This window comes from Coloeus monedula (genome assembly GCF_965178545.1).
Source record: "Coloeus monedula genome assembly, chromosome: 1".
In the NCBI taxonomy this organism is placed as follows: domain Eukaryota; kingdom Metazoa; phylum Chordata; class Aves; order Passeriformes; family Corvidae; genus Coloeus; species Coloeus monedula.
Genome location: NC_138781.1, coordinates 124,268,195 through 124,273,846, shown reverse-complemented (window position 1 = coordinate 124,273,846; position 5,652 = coordinate 124,268,195).

The window sequence follows — 5,652 nt, the reverse complement described above, 5'->3', positions numbered from 1 at the left end:
CAGAAGTACATCAGCCTTCCTGAAAAACATGCCTTCCCGAACAACATGCCTTCCCAAACCCTTGTTTCTGTTTGTTCCCTGCTCCTATCTATATTCAGAAGAAAGGGGAAGCTAGCTCCTTAAAATATTTATAAAGCATTTTGTGCAGCTAGTCTAAGTTCTAAATTTAATTTTCCCCCTAAAGCCACAAGACACTTTTGGTAATAAATTCGCTCTTTTTTTCCTATTTGGGAAGGAAAAAAAATTGTTTATTTTTAACAATTCAGTTCAGAGGAAAAATTATAGCATAGTGAATAGCAAGTAAATTAGCAATTGTCTCTATTATCCAGACCAGCAGGTCTTCTATTAACAAGGGCGATTTGTGGCCCCTGAATTATAAGATCAATCAGGCAGTTCATTTTTCTTTAATTTCAGGGAATTAAGTAATTATAAATGAGTCAAACACTGCATGTAGGACTTGTATTTACCTGTGCTGCATTGATTTGGCTGATTTAATACCACTTTCTTACTCTTTATGATTTATTTTTTGAAGCTGGGGTTGCTGACTTTGTGTAATTTATACCAAATTAAGGACAGTTATTAAAGACTCTCTCCAGCAAATCTGATGCAGACACCACCTTCATTCTTGCTTTAAGAAATGTGCTTAGACAGCCTGACACTCAGCCAAACTGGGAACACAGGCTGGGAACTACTGCATCTATTCTGTTTTGTCTGCAAATTTAATGGAAGACTTCTGGTTTTTTAATCAGGCATGTATGTTGGCACATGGAACAGCTGGTGGGTCAGCTGGACAAGGCAGCTCAAATGAAACTTAAATATAGGAGTTAAGTTTCATGTCCTGTTTCTCAGTCTGGATTTTATTCAATTGTAGTAGAAAGGTTTAAGTAGTACACAGCAGAGGCTACCACTGTGCACCAGCTGGGATTGAGGAGGAAATATCCGTATCCATATTTTGCCTTTCTAAAAGAAAGAGACATAACTGAGTTTTTCTTTACCAGTAGGTTATTACTGTCTGATGGCCATACATAGGAAGCAAGAAACCTTGCATTTGATTTCTTCTAGGTCTCTTGACTACCAATAAATATTTGCTGCATGTCAGCCTCCAACTTTGTGATCCAAAGACAGGAACAGCTACACGTGTACCTGCACCTCAAGATCTTGTTCTGAGTTGGTGCTATTAAGTGGAGTCAGATTCAAACCAGTCAGTGCTAGGAAGACAAGAGTCTGAGCCAAGGAGAAGAGGAGCATGAAGAGATGATATTACAGCCATTGGCTTTACCAGCTCCCGCAGCCCTAGAGGCACACAGAGCCCCAGAGATTTCAAAACTGGCTTGAATTGTGCCATGGTCTAAACCAGTTTCTTGGAGACAGAGGAAAACTGAGTAAGTGTGAAGGTATGTTGGTAAGCTCTAGGGTAATTGAAGGTCTGTTTTATGACATAGGTGCAGGACTATAACTCTTCCTCATAAATTCAAACAGCAGTCAATGATGCTGTTGCATTGAGTCGTTCTGCCTTTGAAGATTAAAAGAATTGGGTGGCTGAGATTAAAGTATACTTTTACTGTGTGAAGGCATACAGTCCACCTACTCAAAGAATTAGATGAGTCATTCAAAAATTCAGTGCATCAATACATTACTTTTTAAACACAAACAAATTCTGGATTAACCATGGCAGTGAGTTCAAAAAGACTCTAAATGGGCAAATGCTTATGAGCATTTTGTTGAAAACATTTTTGGTGAAGCTGGCTCGGTATCATCAAGGACAAAAAAATTATGAAGAGGGGTGTGAAAATGGGGAATGAAGATGGGTTAATGAAGATGATAGGAAAATAGTATGAAGATTTAAAGCCAGAAAACACCTTTAGATCATCTAGCCTGAAACCCTTTGTCATCACATGCAGGTGCACGACATGCGGGTCATCATCACCTCTAAGTTGAATTCAGTAACAAGTTTAATGAAAGACCTTCCAGAAATACACTGAGTCCTGTTTTGAAAGCACTTGAGAATTTGGGAGCCTTGCTCTTGACTAGTCAGTCTAGGACAATGGATACCTGGTTTCATGACAAGAAGAGTGTGTCTCTGCTCTGACTGGGAGTAGTGTGGCCCATGTTTTCCTCCAGTGCCAGCCTCAGCAAGGCATGGGGTATGGGGGTATAGCATGTGCACTGCTGCCTGTTCCCAAACACGCCCAGTAAGCACCATCCAAGGGGGCTACATACCCTCAACAAAGCATCTAAATTACAGGTGTACAAAAACCTGTGCTCAAGCTTTTGGTCTTGTAAATGTCAGTAGTCTGTTGTTTCTGTGATGAGACACGTTGATTTGGAGACCTCTCCTAGCCTGTTCTCTTCAAGACACATGGACTACATTGCCTGGGCCTCATCTGGAAAAGAAGAAATTCAGTTGCACACGTTCCAGTGCTCCTTCAGCTCTGCTGCCTCATCCCTGGGGTGACACACATTGCAGGTGATATAATGTTTTCTTCCAGACCTCAGGAGCAGACTTGTTAGTCACTGGAGAACTCAGCACAACTCAATTAAATTTCTTCCACTACTTAATTGACATTTAGTCAGCTGGGAAGCAAACAACACCAACAGAAAACAGTCCTTCCCTTCAGTTAAGATGTTATGAAACTTCATAACATTCCAACTGGCCAAATGTGAGGAAGAAATGAGGAAAATCTAATTAGACATTGCATGGCCTCTCCTTCACGATTAAATGTAATGAATTTGTGGTTACAGCTTCCCTGAGGATCCTCCTACTCATGTCAGGCATGCAGAAGTGTTAAAACATCTGTGACAGAATGGTGCACAACATAATATGTAATCTGTGGTCACAAGATTGGGGTTAACTCTTCCAGCTAAAGAAGGTGATTTGTCTGCTGAAGGCTTGAGGCTCTGAGCATCTGTGATAACCTTAATCTCTGAAAGTGAGATGGGAATGCACATCCATTGCCACAGTAATGCAAGGCACACCTTGGCTTTGGATGTCATAGGAGATTGGCCTTGAGAGCGATGCAGGGCAGTGTGCCTGTCTTTGGGAACAACACCTTCTTATAAACAGTTTCCAGCACGTAGCAAATAACACCGTTCTTTGAGCCATTGTGTTTTATTTCCCAACAGTCCCTGAAATCATGCAAACTTAAGAAAGCATATAGTTATCAGGATCCTACTGCCTCTTAGCCAAAGTACCATAATGTTGGGACACAAAAAGTATGAAATCTCCCTTTTCTCCAGAACACGGAGAGGGACTTAATCAGGAAACAATAGATGAAACTTGACTCCAACATACTTTTAATACTCTCTCAGGGGTGTTTGTCTTAAGCAGTGTAGAGGAACTTGGTCTAGTGCAAGTTTCTTTCTGGTAGTCTGTGGACTGATCTGTAGCCTTTTGTAATGTACCAGAGGTGAGTTGCAAAATGGATGCTAGCAACAGTTAAAAAGAAATGTGTGCACACTCCTTGTTTGTTGGGAATGCAACACAACAAGGGAGGACAAAAATGCTTTCACCCAGTTTTCACCACACCTAACTCTCATGTGGTGTCATTGCACAAGATGGTCCATGGATTTTTATTTTATTTTATTTTTCAGAAGGCTTGACTGGTTAAATAAGGTTGAAGAAGATTGCTCTAAATGAAAATGCGACACAGAGAGTGCAAATCTGGTTTTAAAAATCTTGTTCAGAGAGATGTTATGATTACCTTTCCAAATGAGAAGATGCATTCAAGAACTTAAAACCTGGGCTTGATATTAAGTATGTCATTAGTAGTTTGGATGATGGAATAGAGAACCTACCTGTTAAACCTGCATATGACTCCTATCTGGGAGGGGCAGCATGAACAACAAAGGGCTGAAGTGTTCTTAAGAAAATTTTAAAAAAGCCCCACACTGGGCTAAAAAGCTACAGCCCAATAAGCAAAATTTTATTTGTAGGAAGAAAAAGACACAAACCTAAAATGAGAGTCTTCAGTAGATATATATCTACTGAAAGAAGCCTAGGAATTACACCAGATCTCTACGGAACTTGTGTGACAGTTTTTTGGATTAAAAAAAGCAGATATCATGCCGGGATGTGTGACAAGGAGTGTTTTATTCACTCATGATAAGGTGTCACTTTCGTCTTGTGTCCAGTCCCGTGTCCACCATCCTGCGAGAGAGATGTAGAGTCTAGAGGAGAATAGTATGGGGGATGCAGTCCTAGGAAACTGTCTGTGGGTAGATGAAAGCAACCTAGTGGGGTTAATACAAAGAAGACTGAGTGAAACACAGTCACAGTCTGCAGGTAATGTTTTGATAGGATGAAGACTCATGGGCTGTGTTGATGTTGTGGTTAGGTCTTGGGAAACCCTGGCGATGGTAAGGAAAGATTAATGTGAGAGGCTGCAGAGTGTCAGTGATCCTTCCTTGATGCAAGACAATGGTCTGGTGTTTCTCAGCCATCAGACAGGTGAGGCTGTGTGGATGCACAGCTGCCAGCAACATAGGTGTCCTACCCACCTTCTGCTCCACCACAGTCAACAAGGAATGATTGGTGATCTATTTCGTATATTCTACCTTCCATTTTCACTTGGGTTGAGCTTCCAATATCCAAGGCACTGAGTTTTCCATCTCACACTTCCACTGCTTGCCTCTATTTTAATTGCTAATAATCTGTTTGAGAACACTTTTCTGTACAAGTTCTTTACGGTTTCATACCAAATAGGACTTTTGAACTCAGTTTCTGAGGCGGAATTAGCAGCAGCAGCAGCAAGGAAAAAAAAAATCTGTCTTTCACCTCATGGTTTAGAAAGCACAGAAGGAGAAGGCCTCTTCCACTCAGGTATTAGAGGGCATAGTAAGCATTACTGACAGAACTGAGATTCACAGTGCCTGTAAATCAGGTAGGACTCCTGAGTATGTAGGAATCAATAATGAAGCCAAGTTGCACTATGCAGAAAGTGGCAGTAGTCCCTTGAGATAAGTACATTTATGGTGGTGTGAGCCAGGTCTGGCTGAGGGGAGAAACAGGCCCAAAGAAACTTGACTCATATTACATTATCATAACATCAGCTTCAGCCCCAATGATCTTCAGCTTCTCACACTGATATTGATTAAACTCTTGTCACATGAAATATTGATTTCAACTGAATTATTTCTGTTCAGACAATATGAAGGAGGCAATCTGTCCCTATGAGTATAGAAGGTCTGTGTGTCCTTTGGAAAATATATAGAAGTAGCCTGCCCTTCCAGCATTGATTATTGTTTCAATACATGCACGAACAGGAAAGCATTATGCATGTGCATTTCCCAATGGCTAGTTTCAGCACTAAAGGGAGAAGTAACATTTGCATTCCTTAAAGAACTGATTGAGATTCTAAAAACAGATTGGAAACTTAATGGTAAGAAAGGCACAGCTTGAAAGTCTTTACTTTTTGGCATGAAAGTGTGGACCAGATTGACACAATCTGTGACGTAGTTTCTAATGAAGCATTTGTAATGAGACATTTAAAGCAACTCAAGAGGCCTCTCTATCCTGTTAGGGAAAGAACACAAGGAGCACATATTTGAAATTCATTCAGCAGTGAATACATAAGCTGATCTTGACATGAATTTAGAGTAGGATTCAATTGTAGATAGGTGCTTGGGGAAGAAGTTGCTTGTAGAAAAAAAGAG